The 19,434-nt window shown below is 48.3% G+C and overlaps 1 protein-coding gene across 1 annotated transcript in view; it reads left to right on the forward strand.

Annotated features, from left to right (window-relative positions):
* The first annotated feature begins 550 nt into the window (after positions 1-550).
* Positions 551-19,434, forward strand: part of CNTFR (ciliary neurotrophic factor receptor) — a 761,181-nt gene continuing 742,297 nt past the window's right edge. Inside the window, exon 1 of the mRNA XM_060236258.1 lies at positions 551-792. The gene's annotated coding sequence lies outside the window, so the exon portion shown is untranslated. The remainder of the gene's footprint in view (positions 793-19,434) is intronic.

Genomic DNA, 19,434 nt, shown 5'->3' on the forward strand with positions numbered 1-19,434 from the left:
CTCTTTAGCTTGGAGAAACGTCGACTGAGGGGTGACATGATAGAGGTTGACAAGGTTATGCATGGGATGGAGAAGGTAGAGAAAGAAGTACTTTTCTCCCTTTCTCATGATACAAGAAACTCGTGGGCATTCGATGAAATTGCTGAGCAGTCAGGTTAAAACGGATAGAAGGAAGTATTTCTTCACCCAAAGGGTGATTAACATGCGGAATTCACTGCCACAGGAGGTGGTGGCAGCTACAAGCATAGCCAGCTTCAAGAGGGGATTGGATAAAAATATGGAGCAGAGATTCATCAGTGGCTATTAGCCACAGTATATATATGTGTGTGTGTGTGTGTGTGTGTGTGTATACACACACATATATATTAGCCACTGTGTAACACAGAGTGTTGGACTGGATGGGCCATTGGCCTGATCCAACTTGGCTTCTCTTATGTTCACATTGGGTTTCACTTCAGCTCAAACACCAAATTCATTTCCCTCAGGGTGGAAGAGCCAGCTGCAAGGGGTTTGGTGGTGGCTGCTAATTAGAGGCCCTTGGGGTGGTAAGAGAAGGAGATTTCTCCTCCTAGCTTAGCTGGCTGGCTGGCTTGGGCAAGAGGCTGCCGTGACCTGAGGCTCAGTGAAGAGAACCATTGTGAATCCCGGAAGGTTTGGCCAGACAGTCCCAGTCACCTGTGAAGCCTTGGACTTTCATCTACCTAAGAAAGTCGCCTGGGGCCAAGTTAGTTAGCTCGAAAAGCTTTTTTTATTCTCCTTGCATGGTGTTGGGGAGATACTTGTGTGCCCAAAGTAAGTCTTATTTCAACTCTTGTTTTGGAGTATATGTCTGTGGGTTGCAGAAATGACCAGTGCCTTTTGGCTTTACTAAGGGGTGTGCGGATGCCTTAAATATCTTTTGCCCATTTGGGGATATTTGACCCTTTGAGGGTTTGCCAGGTCCAATGCAAGAAATATATGGGGACTTTGGGGGTGGAGCCAGGAGACCTTGGGGTGGAGCCAGGAGACATATGGGGTGGAGCCAAGATCAAGGCTGTGACAAGCATCATTGAACTCCAAAGGGAATTCTGGCCATCACATTTAAAGGGACGGCACACCTTTTCAGTTCCTTCCTTCCATAGGAAATAATGAAGGATAGGGGCACCTTCTTTTGGGGCTCATAGAATTGGACCCCCTGGTCCAATCGTTTTGAAACTTGGGGGATATTTTGTGGAGAGGCACTAGATGCTATACTGAAACTTTGGTGCCTCTACCTCAAACAACAGCCCCCCCCCCCAGAACCCGAGATACCCGCAGATCAATTCTCTATTATTTTCTATGGGAATAAATCTCCATAGGGAATAATAGAGTTCCCAGCAGACATTTCCTTCCCCTCCCCCCACTTTCTGATGACCCTGAAGCAGGGGGAGGGCCTCCAAACCGGGGGATCCCCTGCCCCCACCTGGGGATTGGCAACCCTACTCCAAAGGGAGTTCTGGCAATCACATTTAAAGGGACCGCACACCTTTGAAATGCCTCCCCTCCATTCGGAAATGATGGACAGGGGCTCATAGAACTGGATCCCCTGGTCCAATCCTTTTGAAACTTGGAGGGTCTTTTGGGGAGAGGCACGGGATTCTATGCTGTGAATTTGGGGACTCTACATCAAAAAACAGCCCCCTCCCCACATACCCTCGAATCAATTCTCCAGCATACCCTATGGGAATTGGTCTCCTTAGGAAATAATGGAGTGCTCAGCAGACATTTCCCTCCCCTCCCCCTGCTCTCAGATGACCCTGAAGCGTGGGGAGGGCCTCCAAACCAGGGGATCCCCTGCCCCCTCCTGGGGATTGGCAACCCTACCTCTTTCTGCCACAAAAGCCTCCAGAGGATCAGGGAACCGGCCCTCTCTGTCCTCACACAGTCGTTATTGAGAGGATAGAATTAAAATGGAGGAGAGGAGATATGTACAACCTGTTTTGGTTCCCTAATGCGGAGAAAAAAAGAAGACTGCAGATTTAAACTCCACCCCGACCCTCCTTCTCTCTGAATCAGAGACTCAGAGCTGCTTACAATCTCCTTTATCTCCTTCCCCCACAACAGACACCCTGTGAAGTGGGTGGGGTTGAGAGGGCTCTCACAGCAGCTGCCCTTTCAAGGACAGTGTGTGGGCTATGGCTGACCCAAGGCCATTCCAGCAGCTGCAAGTGGAGGAGTGGGGAATCAAACCCCGTTCTCCCAGATAAGGGTCCGCACACTTAACCACTACGCCAAACTGGCTCTCCCAGAAGCTGCCCTTTCAAGGACAATGTGAGGGCTATGGCTGACCCAAGGCCATTCTAGCAGATGCAAGTGCAAGAGTGGGGAATCAAACCTGGTTCTCCCAGATAAGAGTTCACACACTTCACCGCTACAACAACTGGCTCTCACAGAAACTGCCCTTTCAAGGACAACCTCTGCCAGAGCTATGGCTGACCCAAGGCCATTCCAGCAGCTGCAAGTGGAGGTGTGGGGAATCAAACCCGGTTCTCCCAGATAAGAGTCCACGCACTTAACTACTACAACAACTGGCTCTCACAGCAGCTGCCCTTTCAAGGACAATGTGAGGGCTATGGCTGACCCAAGGCCATTCCAGCAGCTGCAAGTGGAGGAGCGGGGAATCAAACCTGGCTCTCCCAGATAAGAGTCCACACACTTAACCACTTAGCAAGAGCTATGGCTGACCCAAGGCCATTCCAGCAGCTGCAAGTGGAGGAGAGGGGAATCAAACCCAGCTCTCCCAGATAAGAGCCCACACACTTCACCACTACACCAAACTGGCAAGATATAAGCATTTTAGGGGTGTTGAACTCATTTGTTATGAGGGCCAGATCTGACATAAATGTTGGGTCGGGCCATGTGTGTACCTATTTAAGATTAGGTAGCAGAGATATAAACTTTATAAAGGACACAAACAAACACAATGTTTTTTTAAAAAAGACTTAAAATAAACCATGCTTCAAACATGAGCACCCATTAGTTTTAAAGGTGCTTTCTTTGTATCTCTCCCATGGGATTCAAGGAACTGGGCAAAGGAAGCTGTGGCTCTTTCCTTCCTTTCCCAGGAGGGGGAGGAGCCTCAGCCAATAGAAGGAGACGAGACTTGGCTCAGTAGATCTGCTGTGCAATTGAGGGAGCCTGGCCCTCAATTACAGAGTCTCCCCCCCCCGCTTCCTCCCCAAGGGAGGAGCCTCAGCCAATGAAGAAAATAGAAGCTTTGCTCTGTAATTCCTGTGTGATTGAGTAAACCTGGCAAAGGAAGCTGCGATGCAGAAGGAAGCAAGAGAGAGGGAGAAGGAAACAGATGGCAGCCAGTTGCTTGGGGGCCTGAAAGGAGCCTTCCGAGGGGCTTGGTTTGACACCCCGATCTAAAATAACAAACAACCACATTAACTTCTGGGCTCCATTTCACTCGCAACCCCAAATTGCTGTTTGAACGTTGAGTTTCCTAAAAAAAACAGGAGGGACGACATTCGAACGCCCTTCGCGCAAGGCATTATGGGAGCCCAGGGCCCAGCCGTGTCCCTGCGTTGCCCCCAGAAGACCTTGCAGCCAGTCCTGCAATTCATTCCCTCCCCCACCGTGCTATTTTGATTTGCTTTAAAGAATTAGTGAGCAAAGCTCTCGCTCAATACTTGCCGTTTGTTTATTTGCGAGATGTTTTTTTTTCCTATTCAAAATTAGCATCGCATAATAACAATCAATACAAATGTCCTACAAAGAATTGTAAGAGAAATGCTCGAGGAGAGACAGCACTGAGAGCTTGGAAACTAGGACTGGGGTGGTACTAGCGCTCTCCAACAGTCGTGCCTCGAAAGAGACCCAGGGGTAGGGTTGCCAAGTCCAATTCAAGAAATATCTGGGGACTTTGGGGGTGGAGCCAGGGGACTTTGGGGGTGGAGCCAGGAGACTTAAGAAGAAGACTGCAGATTTATACCCCGCCCTTCTCTCTGAATCGGAGACTCAAAGAGGCTTACAATCACCTGTATCTTCTTCCCCCACAACAGACACCCTGTGAGGTGGGTGGGACTGAGAGCTCTCCTAGAAGCTGCCTTTTCAAGGACAACCTCTGCCAGAGCTCTGGCTGACCCAAGGCCATTCCAGCAGCTGCAAGGGGAGGAGTGGGGAATCAAACCCAGTTCTCTCAGATAAGAGTCCGCACACTTAACCACAACACCAAACTGGAGATGCGGCCTTCACAGATCCCTGGATCTTGTCAACATCCACGGTAACTCGGTCCGAAATGGTCCATAAACAGGGCGAATGATGCATGAGACGCGTCTTCTCTCTGCACTATATTACACCCAGCATCCAAACTGGAATGTATCTGAGATGTTTCATCAGCAAAAAAACCTAGCAGGAAGCATCAGAACTAATCAGCTGTCATGAGAGTTCAGCGGTTCAGGAGACCTCCCCAATCCAATCTTTTTGAAACTTGGGGGGTGTTCTGAGGAGAGGTATCAGATGGTATGCTGCAAATTTGGTGCTTCTACCTCAAAAAACATCACCGTCCAGATACCTGTGGATCAATTCTCCATTATCCCCAACGGGAATCAGTCACCATAGGGAACAATGGAGTGTCCAGCAGACATTTCCCTCCCCCCACTTTCCCATGACCCTGAAGCGGGGGGAGGGCCTCCAAACTGGGGGATCCCCAGCCCCTACCTGGGGATTGGCAACCCTACCCAGGGGTGCTGCGGAGGGGCATTCCAAAACTCAGGGCAACACTTCAGGTAGGGTTGCCAGCTACAGGTTAGGAATTACCTGGAGATTTGGTGGGTGGAGCCTGAGAAACGTGGGGTTTGGGGAGGGGCTTCAGTGGAGTACAATGCCATGGAGTCCATAGGGCACATAAAGCGGCCATTTTCTCCAGGGGAACGGTCCTCTTTCACCTGGAGAACAGTTGTGATCCTAGAAGCCTGGAGGTTCTGCGGCAAGAAAAAGGGATCGCAGTAAATGGGACAAACAATGGAAGTTAAACAACTGCTGTGCTGAATAACAAAATTTATTGCAACCATTTAAAAACCTTCATATATTTTAACGCTCCGCATTTAAAAATTTTGCATAGTTCATGTTGTCATGAAGGTCCAATTTAAATATCCATTTTAATCCTTCATATTATAAATTTTGCATACTTCGCGTTGTAACAGAGGTCCCATATTGCAAAGAAAGTCTATGAGCACCCGGATATAGGCCCGTTTCGTCAGTAGACTTCCTCAAGAGTAACGCCTTTCTGTGTTTTTTCCAGGTTTAACAGCCACTAGTACCAACCAAATGTTCATATTCTTCTTCCCACATCTTTTCTCTCATAAGCACATAAGAACATAAGAGAAGCCATGTTGGATCAGGCCAATGGCCCATCAAGTCCAACACTCTGTGTCACACAGTGGCAAAAAATTTTATATACACACATACACTGTGGCTAATAGCCACTGATGGACCTGTGCTCCATATTTTTATCTAAACCCTTCTTGAAGGTGGCTATACTTGTGGCAGCCACCACCTCCTGTGGCAGTGAATTCCACATGTTAATCACCCTTTGGGTGAAGAAGTACTTCCTTTTATCCGTTTTAACCTGTCTGCTCAGCAATTTCATCGAATGCCCACGAGTTCTTGTATTGTGAGAAAGGGAGAAAAGTACTTCTTTCTCTACTTTCTCCATCCCATGCATTATCTTGTAAACCTCTATCATGTCACCCCGCAGTCAACGTTTCTCCAAGCTAAAGAGTCCCAAGCGTTTCAACCTTTCTTCATAGGGAAAGTGCTCCAGCCCTTTAATCATTCTAGTTGTCCTTCTCTGGACTTTCTCCAATGCTATAATATCCTTTTTGAGGTGCGGCGACCAGAACTGCACACAGTACTCCAAATGAGACCGCACCATCGATTTATACAGGGGCATTATGATACTGGCTGATTTGTTTTCAATTCCCTTCCTAATAATTCCCAGCATGGCGTTGGCCTTTTTTATTGCAAACGCACACTGTCTTGACATTTTCAGTGAGTTATCTACCACGACCCCAAGATCTCTCTCTTGGTCAGTCTCTGCCAGTTCACACCCCATCAACTTGTATTTGTAGCTGGGATTCTTGGCCCCAATGTGCATTACTTTGCACTTGGCCACATTGAACCGCATCTGCCACGTTGACGCCCACTCACCCAGCCTCAACAGATCCCTTTGGAGTTCCTCACAATCCTCTCTGGTTCTCACCACCCTGAACAATTTAGTGTCATCCACAAATTTGGCCACTTCACTGCTCACTCCCAACTCTAAATCATTTATGAACAAGTTAAAGAGCATGGGACCCAGTACCGAGCCCTGCGGCACCCCGCTGCTTACCGTCCTCCACTGCGAAGACTGCCCATTTATACTCACTCTCTGCTTCCTATTACTCAGCCAGTTTTTGATCCACAAGAGGACCTGTCCTTTTACTCCATGACTCTCAAGCTTTCTAAGGAGCCTTTGATGAGGAACTTTATCAAAAGCTTTCTGGAAGTCAAGGTAAACAACATCTATTGGGTCTCCTTTGTCCACATGTTTGTTCACCCCCTCAAAGAAATGTAACAGGTTAGTGAGGCAAGATCTTCCCTTGCAGAACCCATGCTGAGTCTTCCTAAGTAACCCATGTTCATCAATGTGCCTACTCATTCTGTCCTTGATAATGGTTTCTACCAACTTTCCCGGTATTGAAGTCAGACTGACTGGCCTGTAATTTCCCGGGTCTCCTCTGGAACCTTTTTTAAAGATGGGAGTGACATTTGCTACCTTCCAGTCCTCAGGAACGGAGGCAGATTTCAATGAAAGATTACAGATTTTTGTTAGAAGATCCACAAGTTCAACTTTGAGTTCTTTCAGAACTCTCGGATGTATGCCATCCGGACCCAGTGACTTATTAGTTTTTAATTTGTCTATCAGTTGTAGGACCTCCTCGTTTGTCACCTCAAGCTGACTCAGGTCTTTCAATACCCCTTCCAAAATTAGTGGTTCTGGGGCGGGCAAAAAGTTCTCATCTTCCACAGTGAAGACGGAGGCAAAAAATTCATTTAGCTTCTCAGCCATTTCCCTATCCTCCTTCAGTAATCCTTTTACCCCATGGTCATCCAAGGGCCCCACTGCCTCCCTGGCTGGTTTCCTACTTCTAATATATTTGAAGAAAGTTTTATTATTGGTCTTTATGTTTTTTGCAATATGCTCCTCATAGTCCCTTTTTGCCTGCCTGATCACAGTCTTGCATTTGATTTGCCACAGCCTGTGTTCCCTTTTACTAATCTCACTTGGACTGGTTTCCCACCGCTTAAAGGAGTCCTTCTTACCTTTTACAGCTTCCATTACTTTGTTTGTTAACCACGCAGGCCTTTTCTTATGCCTGTTTGTGCCTTTCCTAACTTGTGGTATGTATTTTATCTGAGCTTCTAGGATTATAGTTTTAAATAGCATCCAAGCTTCCCCAAGGGTTTTGACCGTATGTACCTTTCCTTTCAGTTTCCTCCTCACATGCCTCCTCATCTCAGTGTATTTACCCCTTTTAAAGTTAAATGTGCTTGTGGCGGTCTTTTTGGACAACTCCCTATTTATACAAACGGTGAAATCAATAACATTATGGTCACTGCTCCCAAGTGGCGCAATCACTTTTACATCTCTCACCAAGTCTTGGGCATTACTTAGGACCAAATCCACGATCGCCCCACCCCTGGTAGGTTCTGAGACCATCTGCTCCATAGCACAGTCATTGAGAGCATCTAGAAACTCAATCTCTTTCTCTCGACCAGAACACATATTGACCCAATCAATCTGCGGGTAGTTAAAATCACCTATTACGACACAGTTTTTACATTTAGCTGCTATCTTTAAGCCTTCCATCATATTATAATCGTCCTCTCTCTTTTGATTTGGTGGGCGATAACAAACTCCCATAGTTAAATTTCCTTTTGGGCCCTCTATTTCAACCCAAAGCATTTCTAAAAGTGAATCTAATTCTCTGATCTCAGTCTTACTGGACCGTATATCCTCTTTGACATACAGGGCCACCCCACCTCCAACCCTTCTCTCCCTATCCTTCCGATATAGCTTATATCCAGGAATCACCGTGTCCCACTGATTCTCCTCATTCCACCAAGTTTCTGAAATTCCCACAATGTCTATGTTTTCTCCCAACACTAAACATTCCAATTCACCAATTTTACTTCGAACACTTCTAGCATTTTTACCAATTTTACTTCGAACACTTCTCTCATTCTGGAATAAACCAAAATAATGATAGCAAAAGATAGCACAAAGCTGAATGGAACTAACTCCCATGGTTTACCGCCTGGAGGTTGGTTACCCTCACCTCGGCTGGTCCTGCTCTAAAGCCGCCCCTCACATCCCCCGTTTCTTCGCCCCAAACAGAATGATTTTGCCCAACCTTCTGCAGCCTGTGGGTGCCTTTGACATTCTGAGTAAGTTGTCAAGAGTTTGTTGGAAAATACCTGGAGACTTTGCGGATGGACCTCCCAATGGCACCTGGGTTTTTTTGGTCACTGTGTGACACAGAGTGTTGGACTGGAGGGGCCATTGCCTGATCCAACAGGGCTTCTCTTATGTTCTTATGTGACACAGAGTGTTGGACTGGAGGGGCCATTGGCCTGATCCAACAGGGCTTCTCTTATGTTCTTATGTGACACAGAGTGTTGGACTGGAGGGGCCATTGCCTGATCCAACATGGCTTCTCTTATGTGACACAGAGTGCTGGACTGGATGGGCCACTGGCCTGATCCAACAGGGCTTCTCTTATGTTCTTATGTGACACAGAGGGTTGGACTGGAGGGGCCATTGGCCTGATCCATCAGGGCTTCTCTTATGTGACACAGAGTGTTGGACTGGATGGGCAATTGGCCTGATCCAACAGGGCTTCTCTTATGTGACACAGAGTGCTGGACTGGATGGGCCACTGGCCTGATCCAACAGGGCTTCTCTTATGTTCTTATGTGACACAGAGTGTTGGACTGGAGGGGCCACTGGCCTGATCCAACATGGCTTCTCTTATGTTCTTATGTGGCACAGAGTGTTGGACTGGAGGGGCCATTGGCCTGATCCAACAGGGCTTCTCTTATGTTCTTATGTGACACTGAGTGTTGGACTGGATGGGCCACTGGCCTGATCCAACAGGGCTTCTCTTATGTTCTTATGTGACACAGAGTGTTGGACTGGAGGGGCCATTGCCTGATCCAACATGGCTTCTCTTATGTTCTTATGTCTGGGGCAGTGATGCTCTGTATTCTTAGTGCTTGGGGGGGCACAGTGAGCAGGCTTCTAGTGTTCTGGTCCCACTGATGGACCTCCCGATGGCACCTGGGTTTTTTGGTCACTGTGTGACACAGGGTGTTGGACTGGATGGGCCACTGGCCTAATCCAACAGGGCTTCTCTTCTTATGTCTGGGGCAGTGATGCTCTGTACTCTTGGCGCTTGGGAGGGACACAGTGGGAGGGCTTCTAGTGTCTTGGCCCCACTGATGGACCTCCTGATGGCACCGGGGAGGGGGGGGGGGTTGGCAACTGTGTGACCCAGAGTGCTGGACTGGATGGACCACTGGCCTGATCTAACATGGCTTCTCTTATGTTTTTATGTCTGGGGCAGTGATGCTCTGTATTCTTGGTGCTCGGGAGGGACACAGTGGGAGGGCTTCTAGTGTCCTGGCCCCACTGATAGACCTCCTGATGGCACCTGGGTTTTTTGGTCACTATGTGACACAGAGTGTTGGACTGGATGGGTCACTGGCCTGATCCAATATGACTTCTTTTATGTTCTTGGGAGAAGAGGTCCATCAGGTGGCTATTAGCCACAAGGTATTGATGAAAGTGTTTGGGGCAATGTTGCTCTGTATTCTTGGTGCTGGGGGGGGGGGCAACAGTAGGAGGGCCTCTAGTGCCCTGGCTCCACTGGTGGACCTCCTGATGGCGCCTGGGTTTTTTGGCTACTGTGCGACACAGGGTGTTGGACTGGATGGGCCATTTACCTGATCCAACACGGCTTCTCTTATGTTCTTATGTCTGGGGCAGTGATGCTCGGTATTCTTGGTGCTTGGGGTGGGGGGTGCACAGTGGAAGGGCTTCTAGTGTCCTGGCCCCACTGGTGGATCTCCTGATGGCACCTGGGTTTTTTGGCCACTGTGTGACACAGAGTGTTGGACTGGATGGGCCATTGGCCTGATCCAACATGGCTTCTCTTATGTTCTTATATCCAGGGCAGTGATGCTCTGTATTCTTGGTGCTGCGGGGGCAATAGTGGGAGGGCTTCTAGTGTCCTGGCCCCACTGATAGACCTCCTGATGGCACCTGGGTTTTTTTGGTCACTGTGTGACACAGAGTGTTGGACTGGATGGGCCATTGGTCTGATTCAACATGGCTTATGTTCTTATGTTCTTATTCTCTTTGAATTATTACAAGATTTATTCTGAGTTTTGCCCCACCGAACTCCCAAGGGGAGCTCACCCAGGCAGCCCTGAGCCCTAACACCTGTCATTTCAACGTTAAATGGTGAAGTAGGAATGCATCCCGCACACGGCAGCTATTGGCACACCGAGCAAAATGCACATTAGCGATGCAAAAGTCCAGGGTGTTACCAAACACATTTGCCTTCCAGCTAATGACACGGATGTCTAACTGGCAGGGGCTGATTTGAATAGCTGGTGCTAAGCCTCTATTTTTCATTAGTTTTAGCAACACGTGCAATTAATTGAAATAATGGCCTCAAATGATCCCCCGCTGCGGCTGTCTGCTAGTTGTTTTCTGCATGCTGGGAAAAGACCTGCAGGGGCAGAATGGGTAACGAGGGAGGTGCGGGGGGGGGGGGGGCGGAAGAAGCCAACCTCCATTCATCAGGCCGTCTAAGGGCGCAATGAGGCGTGACCCTGGGGGTCCACGATTGGCTCCCCGATGGGTGATTAAGCTGTAAAGCACGTCCATGAAGGGGCCAAATAAGGACCAGGGCCAGAGCGCTTGCGGAGGAATTCACTCTCCTGTCCAAGGTGTTTCCCCAATCAAAAATGGCTACTTTATGCTCATGTAGGCAGGACCTCTTTTCCAGCTCAGCCACTGCTGGGGGGAGGCGAAGGAGATTGTATTTATATCCTGCCCTTCCCTCGGAGTCCTTCTTCACCCAAAGGGGGATTTGACACATGGAATTCACAGGAGGTGGTGGCAGCAGCAAGCATGGACAGCTTCAAGAGGGGATTGGATAAAAAAATGGAGCAGAGGTCCATCAGTGGCTGTTAGCCACGGTGTATTGTTGGAACTCTCTGTCTAGGGCAGTGATGCTTTGTATTCCTGGTGCTTGGGAGGGGGGGCACAGTGGGTGGGTTTCTAGTGTCCTGGCCCCACTGATGGACCTCCTGATGGTGGCTGGGTTCTTTGACCAATGTGTGACACAGAGTGTTGGACTGGATGGGCCATTGGCCTGATCCAACATGGCTTCTCTTGTGTTAAGAGAGCCAGTTTTGTGTAGTGGTTAAGACTCGTATCTGGGAGAACCGGGTTTGATTCCCCATTCCTCCACTTGCACCTGCTGGGATGGCCTTGAAAGGGCAGCTGCTGTGAAAGCCCTCTCAGCCCCACCCACCTCACAGGGTGTCTGTTGTGGGGGGAGAAGACATAGGCGATTGTGAGCCGCTCTGAGTCTCTGATTCAGGGAGAAGAACGGGGTATAAATCTGCAATTCTTCTTCTTCTTATGTCTGGGGCAGTGATGCTCTGTATTCTTGGTACTTGGGAGAGGCAACATTGTGAAGATTTCTAGTGTCCTGGCCCCACTGATGGACCTCCTGCTGGCTCCTGGGTTCTTTGGCCACTGTGTAACACAGAGTGTTGGACTAGATGGGCCATTGGCCTGATCCAACATGGATTCTCTTATGTTCTTATGTGACACAGAGTGTTGGACTGGATGGGCCACTGGCCTGACCCAACAGGGCTTCTCTTCTGTTCTTATATGACACAGAGTGTTGGACTGGATGGGCCATTGGCTTGATCCAACATGGCTTTTCTTATGTTCTTCTGTGACACAGAGGGTTGGACTGGATGGGCCATTGGCCTGATCCAACATGGCTTCTCTTATGTTCTTATGTGACACAGAGGGTTGGACTGGATGGGCCGCTGGCTTGATCCAACAGGGCTTCTCTTATGTTCTTCTGTGACACAGAGGGTTGGAATGGATGGGCCATTGGCCTAATCCAACAGGGCTTCTCTTATGTTCTTCTGTGACACAGAGTGTTGGACTGGATGGGCCATTGGATTGATCCAACAGGGCTTCTCTTATGTTCTTCTGTGACACAGAGTGTTGGACTGGATGGGCCATTGGCCTTTTCTAACATGACTTCCCTTATGTTTTTTATGCTTCAGAGTGGCTTCCAATCTCCTTCCCTTCCTCTCCCCGAAACAGACACCCTGTGAGGTTGGTGGGGCTGAGAGAGAGCTCTTTCTGAGGACTGCTCTGGAGGGAACAGCTGTGAGAGAACTTGTGACTGCCCCGAGGTCACCCAACAGGCAGCAAGTGGAGGAGGAATGGAGAATCAAATCTAGTTCTCCAGATTAGAGTCCACCTCCACTCTTAACCACTACACCAAACTGGCTCTCACCAATGGGGTGGGGGGGAGTACTGGGGGCCAGTTAGGGTTGCCAGCTCTGCCCAGACGTTTGCACCTTGGGAGGACAGCTGTGGCGAACTTGGGCAGAGCCCCTATCCGTCATTATTTCCAAGGCATTTCAAAGGTGTGCGGTCCCTTTAAATGTGATGGCCAGAACTTCCTTTGGAGTTCAATGATGCTTGTCATAAGAACATAAGAGAAGCCATGTGGGATCAGGCCAATGGCCCATCCAGTCCAACACTCTGTGTCACACAGTGGCCAAAAATATATATATATATATATATACACACACACACACACACATACACACACTGATGGACCTCTGCTCCATATTTTTATCTAACCCCCTCTTGAAGGTGGCCATGCTTGTGGCCGCCGCCACCTCCTGTGGCAGTGAATTCCACATGTTAATCAGCCTTTGGGTGAAGAAGTACTTCCTTTTATCCATTTTAACCTGTCTGCTTAGCAATTTCATCGAATGCCCACGAGTTCTTGTATTGTGAGAAAGGGAGAAAAGTACCTCTTTCTCTACTTTCTCCATCCCATGCATTATCTTGTAAACCTCTATCATGTCACCCCGCAGTCAACGTTTCTCCAAGCTAAAGAGTCCCAAGCGTTTCAACCTTTCTTCATAGGGAAAGTGTTCCAGCCCTTTAATCATTCTAGTTGCCCTTTTCTGGACTTTCTCCAATGCTAAAATATCCTTTTTGAGGTGCGGCGACCAGAACTGCACACAGTACTCCAAATGAGACCGCACCATCGATTTATACAGGGGCATTATGATACTGGCTGATTTGTTTTCAATTCCCTTCCTAATATTTCCCAGCATGGCGTTGGCCTTTTTTATTGCAGACGCACACTGTCTTGACATTTTCAGTGAGTTATCTACCACGACCCCAAGATCTCTCTCTTGGTCAGTCTCTGCCAGTTCACACCCCATCAACTTGTATTTGTCCCTGGCTCCACCCCCAAAGTTTGGTGTAGTGGTTAAGTGCGCGGACTCTTATCTGGGAGAACCAGGTTTGATTCCCCACTCCTCCACTTGCAGCTGCTGGAATGGCCTTGGGTCAGCCTTAGCCCTCACATTGTCCTTGAAAGGGCAGCTTCTGGGAGAGCCAGTTTGGTGCAGTGGTTAAGTGTGCAGACTCTTATCTGGGAGAACCGGATTTGATTCCCCACTCCTCCGCTTGCACCTGCTGGAATGGCCTTGGGTCAGCCATAGCCCTTGTAGAGCTGTCCTTGAAAGGGCAGCTTCTGGAAGAGTTCTCTCAGCCTCACCTCACAGGGTGTCTGTTGTGGGGGAAGAAGATAAAGGAGATTGTAACCGGCCCGGAGTCTGTGATCCAGAGAGAAGGGCGGGGTATAAATCGGCAATCTTCTTCTTCTAAGTCTCCTGGCTGCACCCCCAAAGTTCCCAGGTATTTCTTGAATTGGACTTGACAAACCTAGCAGGATGTAATGCCATTTCTAATCTATTTTCTGTTTTCACATACAGTTTAATGTATCTGTTTCCTTGAGCCTACGGTTGCCAGGGAAGAGGCAGCCATATGAATATAGCAGATCAAGAAATCCGGCTTGGGGTCACAGGGAGGGGGGGCTCTTGGTAGTGGGTGATGTGAGTGCTCATCAAGAAGTGAGAGAGAGAGCAGGAAGTTATCTCAGTCTATGTCTCCCTTGGTGTCAGTACTAAGGAGAAAGGGACTTTAATTAAGTGTAAATTAACTCAAATAACCGTCTGGACCAGAACTGGGGATGAGGCAGGCTCAGCCTAATATGTAGACCATTAGGGCTAACGAGATAATTTTGCACAAAACTGTTAAGACTCCAAGTAAAGAGAGGCTCTCTGTTTTTAACTATCTTCAAATTTAGAAGTCGTCTGATGCCCTTTTAAAAGGAAGAGTTTTGTAGGGGACTGTTCAAACATAAAGATATAAGTATTTTTAACTTTCTCCAAATCACGAGTTATCTAATAGCCTTTATACAGGGCTCTCTTTTTTTGTAGATAAAAGCCCAGCAGGGACTCATTTGCATATTTAGGCCACACCCCCTGACATCACCATTGTTCCACACAGGGATTTTTTTTGTAGATGTTGTCTATGTGATCGGAATTGTGACTAATATGCGGAGTTCTTGCCCGGCTCATCGGAGCCTGTAAGACCAAGCTCAGGAACTTGGGAACAAAGGGCAGGAGGATCCAAATCCCTGCTACTCTGCTCCAATCACAGGCACCCTGCTGGTTTGAATGGTCCAATAGCATGCTAGCGTGGGAACCTTGAGTGTATATACAGTTGGCCCCACTGGCCCAGTCTTCGAGTGCAGCGCTATACTATGCTGTATATATTAAAAGAGCTATGGTCACTGCCACCTCGCCTCATCATTGCCTGGAACCCACTATATTATATCTTCATTATGGGTGGAGGTGTAAAAGGTATTTGGAATCATAGAATCCTAGAGCTGGAAGGGACCTCCAGGGTCATCTAGTCCAACCCCCTGCACAAGGCAGGAAACTCACAAACACCTCCCCCTAAATTCACAGGATCCTCATTGCTGTCAGATGGCCATCCAGCCTCTGTTGAAAAACCTCCAAGGAAGGAGAGCCCACCAACTCCCAAGGAGGAAGGCTGTTAGAATCATAGAAGAGTTGGAAGGGACCTCCAGGGCCATCTAGTCCAACCCCCTGCACAATGCAGGAAATTCACAAACACCTCCCCCTAAATTCACAGGATCCTCATTGCTGTCAGATGGCCATCCAGCCTCTGTTGAAAAACCTCCAAGGAAGGAGAGCCCACCCCCTCCTGAGGAGGAAGCCTGTTAGAATCATAGAAGAGTTGGAAGGGACCTCCAGGGCCATCTAGTCCAACCCCCGCACAATGCAGGGAACTCACAAACACCTCCCCTTAAATTCACAGGATCCTCATTGCTGTCAGATGGCCATCCAGCCTCTGTTGAAAAACCTCCAAGGAAGGAGAGCCCACCCCCTCCTGAGGAGGAAGCCTGTTAGAATCATAGAAGAGTTGGAAGGGACCTCCAGGGCCATCTAGTCCAACCCCCTGAACAATGCAGGAAACTCACAAACACCTCCCCCTAAATTCACAGGATCCTCATCGCTGCCAGATGGCCATGTAGCCTCTGTTTCAAAACCTCCAAGGAAGGAGAGCCCACCCCCTCCCGAGGAGGAAGCCTGCTCCACTGAGGAACCGCTCTAACGATCAGGAAGTTCTTCCTAACGTTGAACCGGAAACTCTTTGGATTTAGTTTCAACCCATTGGTTCTGGCCCTACCTTCCGGGGCCACAGAAAATAATTCCACACCATCCTCTATATCAGGGGTGGCCAATGATAGCTCTCCAGATGTTTTTTGATTACAACTCCCATCAGCCCCAACCATTGGCCATGGTGGCTGGCTGGCTGCCGGCTCTCCTAATCCAGGGATTATTATGCATCTGCACCTACTAGTCAATGGACAAGGTAGGTGGGGAGGAGGAAGAAGGGGGACCCACACAAAGGTTCAGGAGCTCCTGCTGAATCTGAGGCCTGCTTATTGTACTGGAACAAGTACTGGCATAATCTTGTATTTTTCTGAATTGAAAACAAAGGAATATAGACAGTGGGTTCTGTGACAGCCAATCCTGTGGGAGTGAATTCCACATGTTAATCACCCTTTGGGTAAAGAAGGACTTCCTTCTATCCATTTTAACCTGTCTGCTCAGCAATTTCATCGAATGCCCACGAGTTCTTGTATTGTGAGAAAGGGAGAAAAGGACTTCTTTCTCTACTTTCTCCGTCCCATGCATAATCTTGTCAACCTCTATCATGTCACCCCTCAGTCGACGTTTCTCCAGGCTAAAGAGCCCCAAGCGTTTTAACCTTTCTTCTTAGGGAAAGTGACCCAACCCTCTAATCCGGGGGTGGCCAACAGTAGCTCTCCAGATGTTTTTTTTGCCTACAACTCCCATCAGCCCCAGCCAGCATGGTCAATGGCTGGGGCTGATGGGAGTTGTAGGCAAAAAACATCTGGAGAGCTACCATTGGCCACCCCTGCTCTGATCTGTTAAACTAATCCGGGGGAGGGATGATTGATGGTGCCCCAGGTACCATAGGTACCATAGAGTTTTCCTCTCCCGAATGGCTAGAGCGTCCAGGGAACCCATAGAGTTTTCCCGGAAATGCCTAGAGTGACCGCAAACAACATCACCGGCGCGATTATGTCACTTCTGAAGAACGTGGGGGACTTGGCAACCCTAGTTCTGGCTGGCTTGGCATGGGGTGTGTGGCCTAATATGAAAATGAGTTCCTGCTGGGCTTTCCTTTTTTAAAAAAAGCCCTGGAGCGTAATAGAACTTGGGAGTGAGGGCAGGATAATGACTGAGGGCCATGTGTGGCGACTAAGGGGCCGAAAGAGATGAGAGCAGGGCTTTTGGGGTAGCAAGAACTCCTTTGCATATTAGACCACACCTCCCTGATGTAGCCAATTCTCCTGGAGCTTAAAGTAGGCCCTGTAATAAGAGCCCTGTACGCTCTTGGAGGATTGGCTACATCAGAGGGGTGTGCTCTAATATGCAAAGGAGCTCCTGCTACAAGAAAAGCCCTGGATGAAGGTTATTGGAGAAGGAAACATGTTATACCATATGCCATATGAATATATGAAGCTGCTTTATACTGAATCAGACCCTCAAAGGTCCATCAAAGTCAGCATTGTCTACTCAGACTGGCAGCGGCTCTCCAGGGTCTCAAGATGAGGTTTTTCACACCTATTTGCCTGGACCCTTTTTTGGAGATGCCGGGAATTGAACCTGGGACCTTCTGCTTCCCAAGCAGATGCTCTACCACTGAGCCACCGTCGCTCCCCTCAATTACTGTAATTGCTGATGCCCTCGATTTCAAAATAAGTGCTTGGAAAGAAAAGAGTATTGTTTAACAGAGAAGAGACATGCAACTATGATTTTAAAAATAACACGCAAATTGTTCTGTGGGAATTCCATCTGTACTGTTTTGTTTGTCATTGCTGAGTTCTGAAATTGCTGGTAGGGATCATTTGAGACAATATAGACTCAAACACAATATATATAAAAAACCTTTTTAATCACAATAATCAGCAACAACATATTAGGATACTAAAGGTTCAGCGTTTGACTATGATTTGGAATAACTGTTTTCCAAAAAACTTGGCTCTTGGGAAACTGCAGCACTTTTAAGGCTGACAATGAAGAAACTGAAATGTTCCAAATTTTTCTGTCTCCTGGCTCCATCATCAACCAAAATGGACACTGAACCCAAGGAATCAGAAGGAATCACAAAATCATAGAATCAGAGTTGAGACTCCAGAGTCATCTAGTCCAACCCCCTGCACAATGGAGGGAACTCACAGGATCTTCATTGCCGTCAGATGGTCATCTAGCCTCTGTTGAAAAACCTCCAAGGAAGGAGAGACCACCACCTCCCAAGGAGGAAGCCTGTATAACTGAGGAATCGCTCTAACGGTTCTGGTCCTACCTTCCGGGGCCACAGAAAACAATTCCACCCCATCCTCTATAGGACAGCCCTTCAAGTACTTGAAGATGGCGATCCTATCACCTCTCAGCCGCCTCCTCTCCAGGCTAAACATCCCCAGCTCTTTCAACCTTTCCTCATAGGACTTGGTCTCCAGACCCCTCATCCTCTATATGACAGCCCTTCAAGTCCTTGAAGATGGTGATCCTATCACCTCTCAGCCGCCTCCTCTCCAGGCTAAACATCCCCAGCTCCTGCAACCTTTCCTCAGAGGACTTGGTCTCCAGACCCCTCATCCTCTATAGGACAGCCCTTCAAGTCCTTGAAGATGGTGATCCTATCACCTCTCAGCTGCCTCCTCTTCAGGCTAAACATCCCCAGCTCCTGCAATCTTTCCTCAGAGGACTTGGTCTCCAGACCCCTCATCCTCTATAGGACAGCCCTTCAAGTACTTGAAGATGGTGATCCTATCACCTCTCAGCTGCCTCCTCTTCAGGCTAAACATGCCCATTTCCTTCCACCTTTCCTCCTAGGACTTGGTCTCCAGACCCCTCATCCTCTATAGGACAGCCCTTCAAGTACTTGAAGATGGTAATCCTATCACCTCTCAGCTGCCTCCTCTCCAGGCTAAACATCCCCAGCTCCTTCAGCCTTTCTTCATAGGACTTGTTCTCCAGAGCAAGTCTCCAGAAGGAGATAGAAGGTTGGCCATAAAGGAACTAGAAAAGATCCTTAAGCGTAAGACCAAAATCAAGATAATTCATATCACAGTATTCCCCATGACTATGTATGGGCGTGGAAGCTGGACAATGAAGAACGCTGATGGGGAAAAAATTGATTCCTTTGAAATGTGGTGTCGGATGAGAGTTTTACAGATACGGTGGACCGCCAAAAAGACACATCTGTAGGCTCTAGATCAGATCAATCCTAGATTCTCCTAAGATGCTAAACTTCCCAAACTGATGCTATTGTAACTTTGGACACATGATGAGAAGACAAAAGTCGCTAGTAAAGACAGCCATGCAAGGAAAAGTGGAAGTCAGCAAAAAAAAAACAAAGACCCACCATGAGATGTAGGGTGGCCAGGTCTTATCTTTCTTCCAGCAGGGGACACCTGTGTCTGTTCCTGGATGTTCCTGCACACTTGCAGGTCCCGACATCCGGAAGTGACATCATCGCACCAGCAGCATCGACATGGGGGGTGGGGACTGCTGGGGGGTGGGGCTTCCTCACCAGGTGGGCAGTGGATGGAAGTTCCTGAAATTGGGGGAAACACCTCCCCGACTGGGGGACTGGCAATCGTAAGAGTCCAT

This window comes from Heteronotia binoei, chromosome 4 (genome assembly GCF_032191835.1).
Source record: "Heteronotia binoei isolate CCM8104 ecotype False Entrance Well chromosome 4, APGP_CSIRO_Hbin_v1, whole genome shotgun sequence".
NCBI classification, from domain to species: Eukaryota; Metazoa; Chordata; class Lepidosauria; order Squamata; family Gekkonidae; genus Heteronotia; species Heteronotia binoei.